Raw genomic sequence first — 23,278 nt, 5'->3', positions numbered from 1 at the left:
GAACACAACGACGACCCGTATCCCACCGATCCGTCCTATCCCCCCCGTCCCATCGATCCCCCCCGTCCCATCGATGCCCCCTATCCCTTGGAAATTCCTATTAGGAATCCCTATCCCTTCTACGTTTTGTTTGAGGCTGAGAATCCCATTAGCTGCACCATCGCATGATAAACCACAACTCGTAAGTCCATTCACAAGTTCTATTGAGTGCATATATTCAATTGTGAAGATACATGTATCCAATTTTGAAGGGTTCACCATGTAACTTGCGATTTTAAATTTTAATAAACTCAATAGTGAATAATTTATGGAATTTGTGATTTATAATTTTAATGAATTAATATATGATTATATGGAATTTTTTATTTATGATTTTAATGAATTTTTTATTGTATAGTTTAATTCAATTGTGATTTGTGATTTTAATGTATAATTAAGTATAATTAAATGAACTCATGTGAATAATTTATATGGAATTTGTGATTTATAATTTTAATGGATTAATTTATGATTATATGGAATTTTTTATTTATGATTTTAATGAATGTTTTATTGTATAGTTTAATTCAATTGTGATTTTAATGTATAATTGAATTTGATTTTAATGAATTAATTTATGATTTTAATAAATTTTGATTTGTTTAATTTAATTGTGATTTGTGATTTTAATGAATTAATTTATGATTTTAATGAATTTTTTATTATATAGTTTAAGTCAATTGTGATTTTAATGAATAGTTTAATTTGATTTTAATGAATTTCTTATATGGTTTAATTCTTTTGTGATTTTAATGAATAGTTTAATTTGGTTTTAATGAATTTTTGATTATATAGTTTAATTCAATTGTGAATTGTGATTTGTGATTTGTGATTTTAATGAATTTTTTATTATATGGTTTAATTCAATTGTGATTTAATGAATAGTTTAATTTGATTTTAATGAATTAATTTATGATTTTGATGAATTTCTGATTATATAGTTTAATTTATTTGTGATTTTAATGAATTAATCTATGATTTTAATGAATTTATGATTATATAGTTTAATTTATTTGTGATTTTAATTAATAGTTTAATTCAATTGTAATTGTGATTTGTGATTTTAATGAATATTTTAATTTAATTGTGATTTGTGATTTTAATTCAATTATGATTTTAGTTTTTAATGAATTTAATTGGGAAGAGTTTATTAGGGAAATTGTGAATTTTAATAAATTTCCTATTATATAGTTTAATTCAATTGTGATTTGTGATTTTAATGAATATTTTAATTCAATTGCAATTTGTGATTTTAATGAATATTTTAATTCAATTGCGATTTGTGATTTTAATGAATATTTTAATTCAATTGTGATTTGTGATTTTAATGAATAGTTTAATTTAATTGTGATTTGTGATTTTAATGAATTCAATTGTGAAGAGTTTACTATGGAAATTGTGAAGAGTTTATTATGGATTGTGATTTATGATTTTAATGAATTCCTAAATACATAAACTTTGTGAAGAGTTTTTTTTAGTAAGGAAAAAAAACTGCATCATATTCATATAAGTTGTGAATATACATCATGTGGCAGATAGTATGGAAATCCATATATCGTGAAGAAAACTAATGATAAGACTTATAATATCCCTGAAGTATGACAATGTGATGAAAAGCTCCCATATGACAGTATATGACCGAGTACCGTCATATATGACCGAGTAAACTTTGTGAAGAGTTTACTACGGAAATTGTGAAAAGTTTATTATGGAATTTGTTTTTTATGATTTTAATGAATTCCTAATTACATTACTTCTGATTTTAATGATTTTTTGACTATATATATTTTAATCAATTGTGAAGAGTTCACCGTGGAACTTTTTTATTTCAATAAATCCCTACAAGATTCATGGAACTTTTTGATTTCAATAAATTCCTACAAGATTCAAGTCTCTAGACAATGATATTTTCTAGGATTCAAATCTCTTGAATTCCTACAAAATTAAGTCTCTAGACAATGGCAATGGCATTCTCTAGTATTCAAGTCTCTAGACAATGGCATTAGGCAATAGCATTTTCCGAGCTTTTTTAGGATTCAAGTCTCTTGAATTCCTACATTATTCAAATCTCTAGACAATATGATTCAAATCTCTAGACAATAGCATTAGAAAGTATTCAAGTCTCTAAATTCCTACAAGATTCATGGCACTTTTTGACTTCAATAAATTCTTGCAAGATTTAAGTCTCTAGACAATGACATTTTCTAAGATTCAAATCCCTAAAATTAGGTCTCTAGACAATGACAATGATATTCTCTAAAATCAAGATTCAAGTCTCTAGACAATGACATTTTCTAAGATTCAAATCTCTTGAATTCCTACAAAATTAAGTCTCGAGACAATGACAATAACATTCTCTAAGATTCATGTCTCCAAACTTGAAAATTCAAGTCTCTAAACAATGACATTAGAAAGTATTCAAGTCTCTAAAATTTCAACAAAATTCAAGTCTCTAAAATTCCTACCAGATTCAAGTCTCTAAGACAATGGCATTAGGAAATATTCAAGTCTCTTGAATTCCTACCAGATAGGAATTCAAGTATCTAGACGATGGCATTATGGAATACAAGAAGACCTACAAGATAGGAATTCAAGTATCTAGACAATGGCATTATGGAGTACAGGAAGACAGGACTCAAGAAAATTAAAATATATCAAACATTTAATGATTATCATTATTTTGTCCATTTTTAGAAGTTCTACACACCCTCGGCTGTTTAATACTAAATTCAGGTATCAAACATTTACTGATTATCATTATTTGGTCCATTTTTATTTTGGAGTTCTAAATTTTCGCGAAGTTCTACACACCCTCGGTTGTTTAATACTAAATCCTACTTGCCTTCATAAATATTAAAAGGGCCTCTCACATTGTACCGGGAAACAAAGAACCGTCGGAAAGTTCTACACACCCTCGGGTGTTTAATACTAAATCCTACCTGCCTCCATAAATATTAAAAGAGTGTCTCACATGGTACCGGGAAACAAAGAATCGAGCTCCAGTTGTACATTGATATGATGTAGCCATATTTTCATTAATGATTATCAGGAGAATCTTTTTATAATTAATTAATTACTGGTTAGTTAATTCATCAACCATCTATCACTATTTACTATTTGAAATTCTTGAATTTACTCATGGAAATACTATTTATTTAAAATATGATCTTTTCATGAATTTATTCATGGAAAGATTATTTATCTAAAATATTGTTTTTATTTAAAGAAAATAATTTATTTAGAATATGATTTTTAAAAATACTTTTTGTTTTTAAATATTAATTATCATTTTTATTAAATTGAAATAGATTCATTTTAATTTCGGGTCTATCAAGTAATTAGAGGGATCAAATGTTTTAAGGTGCAATTTTTTCTAATTCAGGTGGATATTAGTGGCGACCCGTTTCTTCACTTTCCTAATTTCCAACACATTTTCTTATTTTGGCAGATTTTTTTTTTTGCAAATTTTTGGGTCATGAACTTCCAGAGCTGTTTTCAGGTTTTAAACGATGTTTTTTGGAAGAAAAAAAAAAAGACTAATTTGGAGCTTGCAACATGCTTTGGAGTCAAAACTTGTTCTCGAATAGATCTTTCTAATGAGGTATCATGTATATCAAATGGAGATCATATGCAAAAGTTATGACCCCGAGAAGTTGACATTCGAACTAACCCTAACATGACCCATAAACTCTTGGCATGTTGGGATGGGGTCCCCTGGGTCAATTTTGGGGCAAAAGCGCAAGTTTTATGTAAAAAGACGTAAGTCTCTGCAAATTGTGGTCGCAGAGCACGTAGATAGTTAAAAAGTCAAAAAGGGTTTTACCCTTCTTTATATAAGTTAAGTCAGCTTTTTGCAGATCTACGCATGGTCCGCGGAATATGGAATTGTATGAATAGGTGTGTCTTATGGATGTCTAAGAAAAGTAATGAAGTTTGTCTATGGGAGAAGTCTAGAAAGTTAGCATAGAAGAGTAGGAAGAAAGGCTCTGCAGCTAAGTGCACAAAGGCCTAGAGTAGAAGTCTGCAGCTGAGTGCGTAGGGAAGTCTTGAGTCTGCAAGCTTAACTAAATATCAATAAAGAAGATTATTCCATAAATTTATGTGTTTATCTCTTTACTTCTGTTGCGAATGAATGCTTTATGATGTGATGAATAAGGGTTTTATGAAATAATGATGTATTGATGCGCAATTCTACTTGATCTATATTGTTATCTGAACGCAATTAGTGTTAAGTGTTTACGCGAAAATTATATTACTGTATGTTAAAGTTATCTAACACTTAAACGGATTTGACTAAATACTGGGTTAAGAGTAATCTATAATACGCATAAGTAGCTAATTGACCTATCCCGGGTCCGTAAAAACAGTCGTAAACCTTCGCGGAGGTTTAGAGGCTGATTAAGAGGAGTTACAATGATAAGCCATCAAGGCTTATCGATCTGCATGAAGGCAGATCTAGGTCATAAAAAGACATCACACTAATCTATAGGTGCGGAAACTTGGTTCCAACATCCCCCCATACTGCTTCAGGTGAGACTTCAGTGTGCGCTCAGCGGATTGATGCCGAAAGGGCCAGTGGTGTAGGGATTTGTTTGACACAAATAACTCTGAACCTGGGTCAAGACCCCCTAAGCCAACAAATGGTTCCGTTGCTGGGACCAGAATCTGCATAAAGAGATGTGTGATGTCGCATCATTGGAATCCGACCAAAAAGGAAATTGAGGATTGGTTGGATAGGAAGATTCATGAATTCACGACGCAAGAGAACATGAATCCATGTCTAACAAGAGAACAGTGGTTGGTTAGGCATTTATACACAAAAATACACGAGATTTTCTTCTACACCTTCCCAATCGAACTATAAGAGTGGATCGCTAAATTGGCAGACGACCAAGGAAGGTGGAAGCTTGACGGTCCAATAGTGTAGACCCCGGAGTTAGTGCGAAGGTTAGAAGCTTCTGAACATAAAATCGCGCGCGTTGTTGACCATTGGCTAGATCGTGTCATAGGAGGATTTGTGACCGAGTTCACAGTTGACACCTCAGTCAATTACAGCGAAGCGGAGTGACGCTTCTTCAAAGGACTGCGAGGTACGTATTTGAAATCTTTAAATACTTGGATTAAGATGTTGTTGTGTGAAAAAGGTTTATGCCATTGCCTTGATGTTTGGAGCTACGCGAAGTGGAAATCTCTTCAGGGATAGAGGAAGAATAGGCCCTGAATATAGCCCGTTGATCGAACCTCTGGTGAGGGACAACGAGGGAGAAACACAGGCCTCACTGCAGAGCGTTGTCCAGTTGATAAGACAGGGTTTTCCACAAATACATCATCCATCCACGCCACCTCCACCTTCACCTCCACAACTTACACCTTCACCCACTCCGCTACCACCACTCCCACCGTTCAACATGTCGAATACAATGGTCTGCCTCTTCATCTAGTCTTGAAGATGAACCACAGTTGTTGGTTCGAAACGCGTTGGCCAAAAAATTCTCTCATGTTATTTCTACCGAAAGACTTTGTTTAATACAATGAAGTTGTTAATTTTTAAGGGCTTAGGAAGTGAGGATCCGAATCATTTTTGGTTTGTTGCGAAGGCTATGTGGACCACACAACAAATTACGAATGATAATATAAAGAAAGCATAACTGGTTACTACCCTACAAGATCGCGCACTGACATGGTACATCAAGTACTGCACTTATTACCCAGTGGCACCATTAGCAGAAATTTAGACCGCCCTAAACAAATAATTCGATAAGCCTAAGTCTGAATTGCAATCTGTAGTTGGATTCAAGGAAATCATGATGAGGCCCAGCGAGAGACCTTGGGAATTAAATCAAAGATTGAAGTGCCAGATCCACGAAGCTAATATGAATCTTACAGATAGTCAGCACCGCGAATGGTTTGTATCCTCGCTCTTGCCCCACTTAAGGATTGCTTTATCACAACAAAAGATAGAAACGCAGGCGGAAGCTCTAGAGATCGCAATGAGATTGAGCGGGACACCTATTCAGGATGCTTCTTTGGGGGTTCAACAGATTCACGTGGAATTGCAAAAGCTTTGCTGGGAATTGCAGAGCATGAAAAAAGAGAAAACGACCCAACAAGAGATGCGCGAGGGGGTGTGGTGTCTCAAGTATAAGAGTTAGGGGCATGAAAAGGATCATTTCCCTGTCTTCGCGAATTATATCACAGGACGGGGGTCAATGCCCCTAAGGCAGGAAGCTCCAACAGGACCAAGTATGGGGCCCGCGCTACAGTGCACTATCTGTCAAGTGGCTGGAAAACATGTCACAAATAATTGTCATTTGCTGCAGAAATTTGTACAGACGCTGCAACAACTATTCTACAATTTCTGTAAATCGGTGGGCCATGAGGAGCGTGTTAAAAATAATACTGAGAGGGAGGGTGAATCAATATTTACAATTTAATAATTTTTCATTTCTTAAACAAATTTATATACGCTACTTTAGTGAAGTGAACTTGCACGTGCACACTACTGTGATTAGAGAAACCGACGTATACCCAGGGAACTTATGATTTAGTCAATTTATCATGTGTTGATCTTTAATTAGTGCATCAGTAACTTAATATACATTAACTATTTGCAGTAATAACATAATAAACTAGCACACATAAGCAACACACATGAACACCAATATTTAAGGTGGAAACCTAATGCGGGAGAAAAACCACTTGCTGTTGTCGTCCCTGTCTTCTTTTAATATAAAGAAAATTTGTTTACAATCTTGTACTGTTGTAGACTCATATCAGTACGCAGGCATCCACCTGCAGAAGGCTACAACCCTCTATCGTTTTCTAGCTTCTACTAGAAGGGAGCTACAACCCCCTAGCTTTTGTATTAGTCGATATGTTTACTAGTATGTGGGCGTCGACCTATAGAAGGCAACGACCTTCTCTCTTCCTCCAGGGACCACGTTTCATTGATTTTCAGACTGGGTATTCCTAGCACACAACAATATAAAATGAGGGCCTCGTTTCATCAAATTTTCACACTGGACCCATCATAACTTTCAAATTGCATCAACCAATAATCAGTTAATCTGAACAGTCAGATCACTATCACCAAAATACTATGTTGAACCCAAAAACCTGCATCATCATTCAGAACCAGCTGTAACCTCAAAATCATACATCGGAATGCATACGCTACTTTACTGAACCCAACCTGCATGTATACGCTACTTCCTTTAACAAAACCTGTGTATACCTTCAAAACTACTGAATCATAAAAACTTCTGAATCAGATTTGTACCAACCAATAATATTCTGAACATCTACTGTCAATTTACAGAGATTTATGCAATCAGCAACAAAGATAACCCTTCTCACTTAATCAATCAATTAATCAAACACAAACTTCTTATGCATTCAGTTTTACTTTCAGATCTAAGAAGACTTCATTGACAGACAACAATAAAACAACAACACTGATCAGATAGATCAGTCATTTTTGAACAACAAGCTTTTCTTTTGCATACGCTACTTGGAAGAGTCGAACCTGCGTGTATACGCACCTTTACCAAGGTGAACCAACGTATAGATCTACAAAAATAACTTACTACTTCACAACTATTCTAGACTTAAGACATACCCATATCATAACATTTAAAGAATAAAACATGTGTAAGAAATCAGATCTAGCCCAACCAATATCAGATCATATAATAATAAGTCAATTCAGGTATCATGATCCTGATCCAACATTGTATCCAAGGTGCACAAAATATTTCAGATCATATCATAATCATAGCCCCTGCAACATAAAATATACTTCATATAGAAGTATTCGTAAGAAACCCTTTAACTTGCACACTTGGCCCTTTGATCTTCTCCTCATATAGTTTTAGCCTTTCTCAATACCTCGGACCAAAACAACACTTAGAACCTGTGGTATTCTTGGATGGGATCAAATAACTGTTACTCCGCTCAATATTGTGGGCTAATACCATGGTATTGACCCTTGGTATTCTTTAGTCTTGTATTTCCTTGATTTTCCAACCCATACGCGCTTTTCCTCTTGTGAAAGTGCGTGCATACGTATACGCTCCTTTTGTTCTGTGAACCTGCGTGTATACGCTGCTTTGTCAAGTTGAACCTGCGTATACAACTTAAACTATCTGAAAACATCCTTTTCCTTCAACTTCTTGATTCTGATTAGTAGACCTTTGTTCCAACTTCCTGTTCTTCTGTACCAATGCCCTGTTACCTCTGAATTGACCTGTTACACTGTGAGTTTCCTTTTATCAAATCTGAGTTGACCTGTGAGTGAGTTGCCATCAAGGACAACACCTATATCATAATGCCAACAATCTCCCCCTTTGGACTTGATGGAAACCATATTGGTGTTGATTACTGCAAGCTATAGAAACTGTTAGAGATATCAAGCAATACCAAAATACTCCCCCCCTTTGACATCAAGGGCCAAGGGCGGACCAAAATATTCTCCCCCTTTGAGATACACATGTTGTCCATGCTCCCCCTGAGTACATGAAAAGTCTGCAGAGATAGGTTTCAAAAGAATAACATGATTCTATAAATCAACTAAGGGAGTATGACCTCCCTAAGACCATATTCACAAGGACATATTTAGATCATATGTTATATATACAAATGTTATGGTATGTGCGGGTCAAAAATATTTGATTTCAGTCTTATGGATATTTATTGTGAGTGTCTCACACAATTTCAAAAGAAAATTCATGATTTAATACGGGCATTTATGTGTTATGGTCATTTTGTTTTTTTCCTTACGGGTAATTTTTTAATTAAATATTTATTGGAGAAGGGGTTAATTTATCAAAGCATCATTTTTGAAGGGAAAATTTTTAAACATGTTCCTTATGTGAAGAATAAAGACCCAAACTGTAAAAAAAATTGGCAGACTAGTAGAAAAGAATCCAAATTCCAACCTTGCATCCGGGATGCATAATTTAAGGGTTCTAACCCATTTCTCATATTTAAGATTTGTTTTTAAAGTATTATTTGATTTTTGTTCCCTTATGGAAGCGAAAGGTGGTTGGTTGATTGGAATGTTATCTCCTCCACATAGTTTCAAATCCCACTGGCTAATACCTTTGGCCTGTTATCATAAGGGTCAAGGAGTAGGCTCTCCTTTCCTTTATCTAGCTTGCCGGTTGTTGGATATATATTGGTTTTAAGAGTATGTTATCTGATAAACTCTTTAAAGATAATAAATATAGATAAAAAGTTAAATACTATTTTTATTTTATTATTAATCATAAAATTTTAATTTGAAAATGATGATTTTAGGGGATATTAAATTGATATGTGATTTTTTTTGGTTTGTGAAGCAAAGTTATCTTTCTTTACTTTTTTAGTTATTAAATATATATAATTATTTATTCAAAATTATAATTTAATTATTTAATTATAAAATATATATATTTAATAATTATTAAATTCACATATTCAAATTTAAATATAATTTAGATTTTTCATATTATTAATTTTATTTATTTTATTAAAAGGTTATAATTTTAATGAATTTGGTGATGAAAATGGAATTATGATTTACATGAAAAAGTTTTAAATTTCAAATTATAATTTTATTTATAGCTATTTATTTTAAAAATTCATTTTATTTTGAATAGGAAATTTTAAATTAATTTCAACTTCTAATATAATAATATATTTATTATAAAAAGTTCTTTTTGGCAATCAATAATTACTAACTGCGAGACTTATCCAATTCAATTTCAACATTTAAAACTATGGAGTAACTATTCTCTTTTGTTTTTAAACTAAATAATTTTTTATTTTAAATATTTTATAATTATTTTAAATTTTAGATATGGATTATTATGTTAAAACATCTTTAAGAAATAAGTATAAATATCATTATTGCTAATTTCAGTTGGGTTGTGAGTGTTTTTTTTTATGTAAACTGCAGAGGGACCTTTGTTTTTCTATTACTGCGAATCAAAACCACTACATGCTTGTGGTGGCCTCAACCCGCCCCAAGGGGAAACCGGGTTTATTGGCCACCTTAAATTTTTAACAGCCATCCAAAAATAGAAAGTTCTAATTCTTCTTGTCCAGGCTAAATATACTAAACAATCATAAAGATTTCTATTGTTTCGAGTCTGCATTCTAAACTTCAAAAAGGAACTAAAGATGCCACTCTACTATCTAACAATTTCTTGAAACCAACATATATACATATCTTCCATTATTGCGCCGCCATGCCTGTCTGCTGCTCCACTTCTTTCTTGATGTCTGGGTAGCAATCCTTTACCTGTTGTTGTATTTTATCCATTTTTTTGTCCTGCATTAACAGAGTAATCTGGATGTTCTTCAGTTCTTTCCTTAGATTTGGAATTCCTTGAGAAAGCTCTGCCATTTCCATAGCTACTTGCTCCATTGCCTTAGCTAGCAGTCTTTTCATTACCCAGTATACGTGTAGAGCCTGCTTATATAGAGTCATACGGCCTCTCGTGTTTCCTGGATCCGGGAGGAGATATTCCCAGTCTTCCATTTCAGAGTCTGATTGTCCCTGAGTTGCTTCCTCTTCCAGTTGCTGTATTATCCTTCTAATGTCCTTGTTGGTGTTCTCACAATAGGCTCTCTCCGCGAACTGAATCTTTTTTCCTATAGATCTTCTGGATTTTCTAGCAGATGTAGTTGCATGTTCTTCCCGGTAACCTCCTGCTCTTCCCCTTCCCCTTCCGCGTTGTCTCCGTCTCCCTCCTGTGCCTCCTCTATTCCTGTAATTTCCTCTGCCTCCCCGACTCTTCGTGCCCGAGGCACTGCCGAAATCACGACCTCCTTCTCGCCCTTGACCTCTCCATTCGTCATCTTCCCTGGTCTCCTGCTTGTCATTCGTCCCGGGCTTTACTACCCTCCTAATCTTCTCTCGTGCCTGCTCCCCTCTGTCCTGGTCCGAATCAAACATCTCTATGTCATCCTCTGAATCTTCCTGGACAATTAAGATATCCTCAGCCATTTCTTCTTCCGCTATTCCTTTTCCTTTCTTTTCCTGGTTGCTTCGTTCTCCATTGGCTTCACTCCCATCGTTCCTCGACCTTCTTCTTGTCGCCATTCGACCCTTACCTTCTGCACTGTCTGTTTGGATTTTCCAGCTCCTCTGTCCTCCTGTTATCTTGGTCCGAGCCCTCGCCACCCTACCTCTTCACCAATTCTCTATTGTTTCCTTTCGCGTTTGCTTTCCTTTATCCCGCTTTCCTTTTTTATGTCTTCGTCTCTTCCAATTTCTCGTTGCTTCCTTTGCCCGTTCTACTTGCCACTTGTTACCTCCTTCACCGCCTGCGTCCTTTCGTCCTTCCTTCGTACTGTCATACTCATGTTTGATTTCTGACATTCTGTCATTTCCACCTCCCTCCGTCACCACTCCATCAACGTTCCTCCTTGAGATGCGCTCTCTTCTGATGATCTCTCTATCCTTATTCATAATTACCTGACCCTCCTCTGTCTTGTCCTTCCTTCTCACCTGATTTGAATTTATTGTTCTGTACACCATCGAAATCACCCCGATCGGGGATCTCTTGCAATCATTTTTATTGGTTTGTGGATTCATCATGGTCTTGAGTGATTATGGTTGCAAGTTCCTCCCATCTCGGATTATTCATTATTGTAGGCCATCTGTTATCAATTTTCCTTTCCTGTTCGTTACTCCCCCAGTTGGCAAGGAAGTCTGCAGCCTTATTGCCCTTCCTTCTGACATGATTGATAATTTTATAGTCTATTCTCTTTAATAATTCCGCCAAATCTTGAACAATCCCGGCTGTCCTCCAGCTTCCAGCTATCTGCTCCCAGTTTCTCCCATTATTGAGTTTCCGGAGCATCTCTACTACCACCTGTGAATCCCCCTCTATCTCTAGGTTCATGTAGCTATTCCTTACAGCTATCCTTAACCCTTGATGCACCGCCCACAGTTCTGCTTCATTGTTAGTCATTTCACCTCCCCATTCCGCGTACACCCATCTGGTGTGTTTCTCACTGTCTCTAAAGATGCCCCCAAAGCCTGCATTCCCTGGGTTCCCTTTGGAGGCCCCGTCAAAATTCAACTTGATGAATTTTTCTCTCGGGTATCTGAACTGCTCTGGGCTGTGAATCTGAGTACTTTGCCGTCTTTCTTTCTTGGGGTATATCATATCAAATTTCAGATTTAATTTTGTTAGGATTTGTCCTTCTTCCTGATTTGCTTTCCAATCTTCCTCATCCCAGTCTTCGGCCAGAACCGTTTCTCTAATAGAGTTTAGAATTCTTTTCCATATTCCTTCTGGTTTATTATTTTTGTCTAAGAAAATCCTTCGATTTCGTTCCTTCCATAGGAGCCATATCACAAAACCCACTGTCAGATTCCAAGCTCTCTTGACCACTTTACAGAGGAATTGTTCTTTACTCCATTGAAAAATGGTCTTTTTTATGTCACTGGGGTCTCTGTTTAATTTACCAAAAAGATTTCTGACCTCTTCCCATATATGCCGAGCAAACGAGCAGTTGTTCAGAATGTGTTCCTGGGTTTCAGTTTCTATATTGCAGAGACTACACCTCGATGGCCCAAGGAAGCCTCTCTAGAACTATTCTTCCTGCTATAGTTGGGGTAAATAGGTATTGCTTGGAGGACTGACTTCAGTAGAACTATTCTGCCTGCTATATTCAGAGATCTAAAAGACCAGCTTGCCAATTTGTTCTTGAGTTTTTCAATAATCTTCTGCCAGTTTACCATTCTTGTGGGATTTGTATCTAACTGAATCCCCAAGTATTTTGTTGGAAGTTCTCCCTGCCTGAACCCTAGCGTTCTGGTTAGATGAGTCTTGATTGAATCCATAGTGTTAAATATGAAAGTACATGATTTCTCCTTATTAACTTCCATACCCGATGCCTCCATAAACAGGTCCAGGATTCTTTTGATATTCCTTACTTCTTTTATTGAGACCTCACAGAATAGCATAATGTCGTCTACAAACTGTTGATGGGTTATGGGCAGATTGTTTCCCCATAACTTTAAGCCCTTAATTCTCCTTTCCCTCAGCTCCTTTTTAAAGTATCTTCCTAGACCCTCTGCTGCCATTATGAATAAGAAAGGAGATAAAGGGTCCCCTTGCCTTATTCCTCTAGTAGCATTGAAAGTTGTCGTAGGTACCCCATTTATTAGAATTGAGAAATTAGGAGTTGATATCATGTTGTACACCCATTCTATCCATCTGTTACTGAAACCAAAGGTCTCCAGGACTTTCTTGAGATATTTCCAACTCAAGCGGTCATAGGCTTTTGACAAATCAAGCTTTATCATCATTCCTTTCTGCTTCTTCTTTTTTAGAGAGTGTATCACTTCTTGTGTTACTACTAAACCGTCAAGAATTTGTCTTCCCTCGACAAATCCTGTTTGTTCTGGAGAAATTAAGCTAGATAGAAGGGGTTTTAATCTTTTTGCTATCAGAGTGGCTATTATTTTGTATATTACATTACACAAGGCAATTGGGCGAAAACCCTGGGCATTTTCAGAGTTAGCATTTTTAGGGATCAGGGTAAAAAAAGTCGAGTTTATAGCTGGCCATACCTTTTGTTTCATGCGGGATTCTTCTACTACCTCCAGGATCTCCTTACCCAGAAAATGCCATCCTGCTTGATAAAACTCCACCGTGTATCCATCAGGTCCTGGTGCTTTGCCTTTATTCATACTCTTCACAATTTCTTCCACTTCCTCAAGCGTTGCTGCTCTCATCAGGGCCTTGTTCTGCTCTTCTGTTACTATTTTAGGGATTTCATTACATATGCGTTCTATAGCTGCTGTACGATCATTTTGTGGTTCTGTCAGAATTTCTTTGTGGTGTTCAACCAATACTTTCTCAATTCCTTCTTGTTCTATTATCCTTTCTCCTTCTTCATTTTTAATGGAGAAAATCCTATTCTTTTGTCTATGTTGTATCATAGCTTGGTGAAAGAACTTGGTGTTTCTTTCTCCTTCCCGTAACCAGTTGACCCTGGCTTTTTGTTTCCACAGGATCTCCTCCTGTTTCCTCCGCTCTTCTAGTTGACTTATTATGACTCCTTCTTCTTTACATCTTTCCTCCGTTCGTCCTTCTGTAATTATTCTTTGTTGTATTTCTTCCATTTCTTTTTCTAGTTTATTTTTCTCCTCCAGTATATTCCCAAATTCTTCTTTATTCCATTTCTTTATTTTCCCTTTCAATTCTTTGAGCTTTAGCTGGAAGGTGTGCATCTTCCCTTTTCCTTTTAGTGTACTTTGAGTCCACCATTCCTCTGTTTTTAGTAAGAATTGAGGGTTCCTGAGCCAAAAGGCCTCAAACCTGAATGGTTTTTTACCTGAATTTTTCTTGATATCTATTTCCAGCCTGATCGGCCAATGATCTGAGCCTATTGCGGGCATTATTTTTGCTTCCACAAAAACATCCCGGTTCATAATTTGTTCTGATAAAAGGAATCTGTCTAATCTAGAAGCTATTTGATTTCTTCCCCCTCTTCGATTGTTCCATGTATAAATACCATTAATTGTTGGTATATCCACCAGCCTCTGTTCTGTAATCATCTCATTAAATGCCTCCATATTCTGATCTGGTCTTCTTATGCCACCTTTCTTTTCATCTGCAGTTCTAATCATATTAAAATCTCCTCCTACTATCCAGGGTGTTCCAGGGGATATCCTTCTAGCAGCTTGCACGTTCTTAAGAAAATTTTCTCGTTCTCTTGGTATGTGCGGTCCATAGACTCCTGAAATGAGGATCCTCTCCGCTGATCCTACTATTCTGAACAACCCAGTGAGGATTCTGGGAAGGCTTATCCAGTTTTCAAATATTATCTCCTCAGGGTTCCATATGATTGCTAGGCCCCCTGCTGTACCACTCGCATCTTGGCCCATTACCTCATATTGCATTCTTAGTTTTTTAATTATTCCTTCCAATTGTTGCGAGCTAATTTTCGTCTCTTGGATTATCATGATACCAGGTTTGTCTTTCTTCAGCCTCTCTTTTAAATACCTCTGCTTTCCTTTACTGTTGAGGCCCCTAATATTCCAACTTGTGACTATCATTTAAAACTTCTTTGGTGGTTGTTGGAAAACCTCTGATAGGGGTATAACCCTACCTGAGTTGACCAGGATTTCTCCTACCGCTTGTATAGTCTCATTTAGTGTTCTTCTACCTCTCTTTCTGCCCCCCTTGCCAGTACTGTCCATTCCCAAGCTGTGGCTTGCTTGTGCCCCTGTTTGGTCTATTTGGTTTTCCGAGGTGCTGCCTTTCTTCTCCTTGTATTTTTGGAATGTTTCTTTATATAATTGTTTCTGAGTTTCCGGGATAAATCTCTCATCAAGATTTTTCCATTCCTGTAGCAATTTCCTCATGATTCTTTCCTCCTCATTCCCACTGTCCTTTTGTGATTCTATCCCTGTCTGGGCTTGCTCTATTGTTATCTCCAGGCTTTCCCCTACCCCTTCTTCGGCCTCCCTGATGTGAGCTATGTCTTTATCCTTTGTCTCTTTAATAATTTCCATTGGCTCATTCTCATTGTCATCTTCTTCAATCATTTTTCCTGCGTTCTCTTCTTCATCCTCCTGTAGGGCCTGGAATTTATTTTGACTTTCAACTATTACAGGTTTCTCTTGTTGTTGTATCCTTATTCCTTCCTTGCCTGATTTTTTCCTCCTATGGACCTCCTGGAAGCCCAATTCCCCAACATCTGCTCTCTCTGCCCTCCTTTGTTCTTCTTCTTGTTTTCTTGATATTTCCTCTTCTTTGTTTAAAGGGCAATGCTTGTAAAGATGCCCGTATTCATGGCACCTTCTGCACCTGAAAGGTATGTGTTCATAATCCATTGGTTGCTGCCATATCTCATCATGGTATTCTAGCTCTATATATTCAGGCAGTGGCTCTGCTATATTCATATAGACGCATATCCTTGCATAAGATGTGTACTTCCCTCTTTTTGTTGACTCAGCTACTTTGACGAAGGTCCCAATTGTATTACCAATCCCTTCCAGAATGTCAGGGTCCCAGAACTCCACTGGTAGGCCAAATAATCTGACCCAAATGGGTGCTGCTAGCATTTTCTCATTGTCCGGGTTATATCTTTCTTCCCAATGTCTCATGAACAAGCCGACATTATTCATAAAGTATGGTCCTTCTTCAAATGTTCTTTCCTTATCTTCCAGGTTTGCAAATATCACTGTGAAAAATCCTTTCGCTCCTAGTTTTAGATCTATATGCCCTTTTGGCTTCCATCTTTGCTGTATCCATTTTACTAGGTCCTTTTCTGATGGCCAAAACCCTACAAACTTGCATATCAAGGCATGATCTCTCATATAGCATCTATAATCTTCGAGTTTGTTATTGGGTATTACATACCTTGGTTTCTTCTGTGCCCTTGGTAGGCATCGACCTCCTGTCTTGGTTTGCCAATGGTTCCCTAGTACTGGCGCATCTTTGTTACTCTCCTTTGGGTTTCTCTGCATTCCGCTCCCGCTTGCTTCACCTGCCGTTATATTTTTGTAGGAGGGGATCTCTCCCCTCCCCTGCCTGCTTTCCATGGTTTCCTTCAGCTCTGTCTGGTATTGTTTATCCCCTACCTCGTGTTATAGATTCGCAGCTCGTACTTGCTTGCAGAGGGATTACCCTTCTGCTTTTCCCCGTCGTTATCTCCCGTTCTCTTCAGCTTCTGTAAACCCTAAGATGTCAAACCCTTGCCCTACCTTCCTTGTTCAACGCTCCGCGCTCCATCCTCGGGTTGTGAGTGTTTTAATTTTGTCCATCCTATCATATTATATTGTACTCCATAATAAATGCTTGTGATTCTGCATATCAAATTTTTATTCTATTGATTATCAAAACTATCAGTAAGTATTTGTGATTTTGTGAATTCTATTTTTATTATATTGGTTAAGAAAATCAACTACAAACAACTTTAATTATATATATATATATATATATATATATATATATATATATATATATAATCTAATTATTTATATACCACTCACTACATTAAATGTTGTATAAGAGTGAATATTGCTTGCTTTTTATAAATGGCTATGGCTATGGTTATGACTTTCCTAATGCTATTTTTATTGCATTGATTATAAAAGTCACTTATTTATGAAAATTTGTGACTTTTATCACTTTTATTTATATTACTTTAATTATAAATACTACATATTCCTTTATAAACTTGTGGCTTTCTCAATACTATTTTTTTACCTGGATAATGAAAACCACCTACTCCTCCAAAACATCACATTGATTATTTTACAATGAATCATCATAATGATTACAAAAATCACTAACTCCGAAGTGGAAAAACTATTTTTATTACCTTGGTTAATATTTTTTATTACCTTGATTTCTGGCGGAAAAAACTATTTCTCCTACATTGATTATGAAAGTCACCTGCTCCTTTATGGTAGTTTGTGACTTTAACCTTGTTTCTATTACGAAAAATACCTACTCTGCAAAGCGATTGCGACTTTACCAATTTTATTGCTAAAAATCACTTCCTCCAAATATTTATTAAAAATATAAATATAAATTATATAATCTTAATACTCCAAATACTATAAAAAAAATTCAATATATTAAATATTAAATTCACTTAAGTAATAAAAAATATATTTTAAATAACCAAAAATTACAATCTCACCCACCCTCACTAATAATGTCACGAAATTCGAACCACAAAGTCAAAACATAGACAACACCCGTTTCCCTTTCTGACTTTTTTTATTTTATTTTGTATGGACGCTGCAAGCATTTTTGTCGTTGTCTCGATTCTATATTATTTTCATTTTTATGTTGTATTCACGCTATAAGCATCTTGTGTCCCGATTCTATATAATTTCCAATTTTATTTGGTATTCGCGTAGTAAAAATCTGGTTGTTTTCCTGATCCTATAATATTTTCATTTTTATTTTGTATTCACACGATAAGCATCTTGTTATTTCGTATTCACGCGGAAAGCATCTCGTCGTTGTCCCGATTCTATAGTATTTTCATTTTGATTTTGTATTCAGGCGGGAAGCATATCGTCGTTGTCCCGATTCTCTATATTATTTTCATTTTTATATTGTATTCACGCGATAAGCATCTTATCGTTTTCCTGATTCGCTATATTATTTTCACTTTTACTTTGTATTCACGGTCAGCATCTTGTCGTTTTCCCGGTTCTATTGTTGGGACGATATCAGAATGATCCAGGTTTAGACCACTGGAGAGCTGCAAAGAAAGTAATGAGGTACCTTCAAGGAACCAAAGACTACATGCTTATGTATAGACGGACGGACAACTTGGAAGTAATTGGCTACTCAGATTCTAACTTTGCTGGATGTGTTGATTCACGTAAATCAACATCAGGTTACATTTTTATGATGGCCGATGGAGCTGTATCATGGAGGAGTGCCAAGCAGACCTTGATTGCCACTTCCACTATGGAAGCCGAGTTCGTCTCCTGTTTTGAGGCTACTTTACATGGTGTATGGCTTAGGAGTTTCATTTATGGGCTTAGAATTATGGATTCTATCTCTAAGCCATTGAGAATATATTGTGATAATTCAACTGTTGTTTTTATGGCTAAAAACAACAAAAGTGGGAGTTGAAATAAACACATCGACATTAAGTATTTAGCTATAAGGGAACGTGTTAAAGAAAAGAAAGTGGTCATTGAGCACGTCAGCACTGAGTTGATGATCGTTGATCCTTTGACTAAGGGCATGCCACCGTTTAAATTCAAGGATCATGTAATGAATATGGGACTTGGTTCCATTATGTAGTTTCTCATTGTATGGACAATGTTATTTTAATGAAATTCTTAATTATTGTGATGTTTTTTCTCATATTTATGTGCACTTTAAGTTGATTTGAGAAAATTCATTTAAGAAGGACCAAGAATAAACATAAGGTTTATTCATTAAGAAATTGTTGCCACATAAATTATAATAAGAATAAATACATAGTAATACATGGAAGATAATACTCGTTATTAGAGGACTTATCGCCATGATTCATGTATCTATTACTTAATACAGATTATCAATGGGTTTTAAGTTGAGACACTAATTTTGGGAGTATGGACCAAGTGGGAGAATGTTAAGCTCCATTTATTTCTTTAACAAATGCTGCCTACAATTATGGAACTAAACTGCAGTCTTTCCTTAATTTCTGGAAACCAACTGCAGTAATTTCCTTAAATTAAGGAAATCAACTGCAGTTAATTAATTTTCTTGTTGGAGCTTCTGAAGTGGTCCATTACTCCATCTAGAGTTCTCTACCTTGATCTGTGGAACACCTGACACATAGCCATCAGAAGCTTGATGGAAGCTTGGCTATAAATTTATCTGTTTGGTCCCCAAGCTTGCATCTCAATCCCCTTTAGTTTTTTTACACCATCTAGCTGAGAGAGCATAGCTTGGAAGTGCCTTCAGGTTTTCTGTATTCTTTTCTTTTTCTTGGATTGAAGGTGGAGTGCTGAAGTAAAGAAGCAAGTGGACTGTGGTTTGCATCAAGAACATCACCAATGGCTGGAGGTAATTTATTTTCTGGGCATTAAAACGATTCTTTCAGTTTTTTTCGCATATAGAATCGTTGTTATAATATTTTACATTTGGTATCAGAGCCTCTATTATCTCTACCTTGGTGTGCTCTCGCCGCCCTTTTGTCTTTCTGTGCACCCCTTTTTTCTCCTGCTCTGTATTGCCGTTTCCAGCGTGACAAATTTGATGAAGTCATATACCATTTGGCTTGGGAGCGCATGCAGCTCGACTGTGGCGCCCTTTTCTAACTCTCATTTGAGCACATTGAGTTTCATGGGCTTATCCCAACCCATAATAATTGTGTTTCATGGCGGTATCCTAGATGCAAATTTGAGGAAATCATATGACTTTGGTTTTTGGAATTACCTCTTCGTTTTTGTTTTAAAATTTTGAAATTCTGGTAAGGAAAATGATAAATTTATGTGGTTTCAGTTATGCTGTTATATTCTATAATATTATGCTATGTGTACGGCTTGCTTTTCTGTGCTACTCCCAGAAAAGTGCTAGACTGCCTTTATTAATAGAACTGTGTTATTTTTCTATGGTGCAGTACTAGCCTTCAGTTATCGCTACATTTTTTTTTTTGGTTTATTATATGTATATTTCAATGTTTTTTTTTTTTTTTTTTTTTTTTTTTTTTTTTTTGAATCAGACTAATCTATTATATTACAAAAAGGTCAAAATTTACATCAGCAGTGTTACAGCAGAGCCGTAGCCCTGTGTTTCCTGTCGAGAGAATGACAGAATGCTCAGGAATAATCATGTCCAAAATTACATAAGACCGACACTGAACCATATCGACAATACATAAGACCGACACTGAACATACATGGATAGCCGACACTGAAACACTGAAACACATAAGGACTGGAACAAATAAGGATATCCGTCACAAAAACATATATGGACTGAAATACATAAGGACAGAGTCCTGACACATACACGATGGCGGTGAGAGCAAACAGAGAAAAAATCCCTTTCTCAGAGACTAGTGGCGAACTGCATGTCGAATTAGTCTTCATCTATTGTGTGCAGATCTTCCTCCGCTTTGCATCTGAATTGCTTGGGGATGTCCGTTTCGAGGAGCGTGTTCCTCTGCGCAATTTCACTTGGGCCTGCCCGAGGGTCTGAGGAGGAACTGTCAATGACGGGGCACTGCATATCAACCGCTGGAACTTGCATTTCGACAGTGGGAGCCAACCCAGGAATCCGAGGAGGGCTTGCTTGCAAATCGTCTTCCTGCCCACCAGGATTGCTACAATGCTCCACCGAAACCGTAACAATAAAAATTGAATTTGACAGAGTACATGGAATACGATATCTCACCATGGGATGCGCAGAGTGCCCACATTCCATAATTTCTCGATGTTCCATCGCTCTACCTCGGCCAACTGCACGTCCTCTGGAGCGACTGCGGTTGGAAGAAACCTCAATTGAGGAAGAGGGGGAAAGAGCTTGCCTCTGTGACGAAGCACGACCTCTGGAGCTTCCGCGCCTGCTGATCATCCTTTGGCGCTCACGCTGCATCCCCGGAATGTCCAAAGAGCAAGAATGCCCCTTCGTAACCTCCCTCAGAACCAGAGAGTAAGCTAATGCCACCTCCGAGCACCCAAACCTTACGCAGAACTGCGGGAGAATGACAGAGGTGCCAAGCCTTTGTAACTCCATTTTCCCTCTACCAAGGAGAACAGTAAATGATGAAGGGACTCGTCTTAAAACGCGCAGATGGACATTCGTCGCCGCCCTTAAATGAACATCGGTTCTGGAGTACGTGGCTCGTACGGGCTGACACATGCCCATGTGACGAGCCATTGACCCGCTACACATTGAAACCACCCGCATCCGGGATATGTATATTTCAATGTTATGTGTTGCATTGGGATTGAATTTGTTGTGCATGGTTATGTTGTTATTCTTTGTATGTATGGACTTTAAAAGCAGCAATATGTAAGCGGAGGATGAGATATACTTGGATTCCCCTTCAGGACATCATGAGATGATGTCATTTAAGTGGCATTCAAGTTTTGGACGCTTGATGTATTAGCTGATTGTGTGTAGAAAAATGCTTTAGTGGATTAGATAAACTTGTTATGTGGTTATTTGGTTTTTGTTGTACTATTTTAATATAACAAAAAAAAAAATGATTTGTTAGTATGATTTTTCTTTTTTGTAAAATAACTGTTCATCGCCGCTCATGAATATTTTATTACAGTTATATGGAGTTTATTTAAAATGTCATTTTGACTTACTCCTTTCAGTAAACCTTATTTTTCTCTCTGGTTAAGTTTTGTTTATGAAACAAAATTAATGTCTAGTGATCCATATAATTTTAATTAATTAGAGAATGGCCACAGCATCTTTAATTAAATAAAATTATATATTTTGATTGGTTAGATCACATAAAGATTATTTAGACATTAAATTGTAATTAATTAGACTAAATATAATAAATTTTATCCCACAGGAATTTTTATTATATTTATGTAATTAATTAGGATAAAATTTCATAACCTACCCACAGGAGTTATGAATTAATAAGTTTTATCAAAAAGTTTTATTGAATCTGTTTGAATTGAAAATTTAGCCCACAGGCAATTTTTATATCATTAGATTCAATTTTTGAGCATGATTTACATTGGTAAAACATGAAAGTTTATTAAGCCTCAATTTTAACATAAGCATGTGATTTTTTATTTTTTTTTTGATGCAGTAGTACAACCTGCAAATTTCTCTGAAATTCGTTGTGACATTCCCGAACTTAAAGGAGATAACTATAAGATTTGGAAGGAGAGGATTCTCCTTCATTTAGGGTGGATGGACATAGATTATGCTATTAGGAAATATGAACCATCGGCACTCACTAATACCAGCACTGCAGCGGACATCATGCTTTATGAACGATGGGAGCGATCCAATCGTCTAAGCATGATGTTCATTAAGACTAAAATTTCAGCTGGTATTCGTGGTTCCGTTGATCAGCATGAAAAGGTCCGAGACTTGTTGAAGGCCATTGATGATCAATTCGTCACTTCAGACAAGGCACTAGCAAGCACCCTAATCATGAAGTTCTCATCCCTAAGGCTCACCAGTGTGAAAGGTGTGCGAGAGCACATCATGCAGATGAGGGACACTGTGGCTCAATTGAAGAAACTCGAGGTTGATATATCGGAGTCTTTCCTAGTGCACTACATCCTGAACACCCTTCCGCACCAATATGGACCTTTCAAAATCTCACACAACACACATAAAGATAAATAGTCAATTAGTGAACTTATGACCATGCGTGTTCAAGAGGAAGAGAGACTGGTGATGGAACTGAGAGAGAGTGCAATGCTGGCAACGCGTGGAAAGGGAAAATCTCAATCCAAGGGTAAAGTACCTCCCCAAGCCGATATCAAGAAGTATTCCAAGTGTTTTTTCTGTAAAAAGAAGGGACACATGAAGAAGGAATGCGCCAAATTTCAGAAATGGCTTGCGGACAAAGGTAATTTAATCTCATTTGTTTGTTATGAATCTAATATGGTTAACGTTAATATTAACACATGGTGGATTGATTCTGGATCAAAAATTCACATTTCGAATTCCTTGCAAGGTTTGCAAAACCTAAGGAAGCCAGTGGGAAGTGAGCAAAACATCTTATCAGGAAACAAGATGGGCTCGCATGTGGAAGCTATAGGAACATGTTATTTAACTTT

The 23,278-nt window shown here is 36.4% G+C and overlaps 1 non-coding gene across 1 annotated transcript; it reads left to right on the top strand.

The window, feature by feature from the left end:
• Positions 1-21,532: 21,532 nt before the first annotated feature.
• LOC149170124 (small nucleolar RNA snoR60) lies at positions 21,533-21,616 on the top strand. Its single transcript, XR_016260017.1, has one exon. It is a non-coding gene; the product is annotated as a small nucleolar RNA snoR60 (small nucleolar RNA).
• The last annotated feature ends 1,662 nt before the right edge of the window (positions 21,617-23,278 follow it).

This window comes from Pinus tabuliformis, chromosome 4_2 (assembly GCF_031772625.1).
Source record: "Pinus tabuliformis cultivar Carrire ecotype Pingquan chromosome 4_2, CPIR1, whole genome shotgun sequence".
NCBI classification, from domain to species: Eukaryota; Viridiplantae; Streptophyta; class Pinopsida; order Pinales; family Pinaceae; genus Pinus; species Pinus tabuliformis.
The sequence above is the reverse complement of the archived record's forward strand: the minus strand, read 5'-3'. Positions and strand labels throughout refer to the sequence as shown.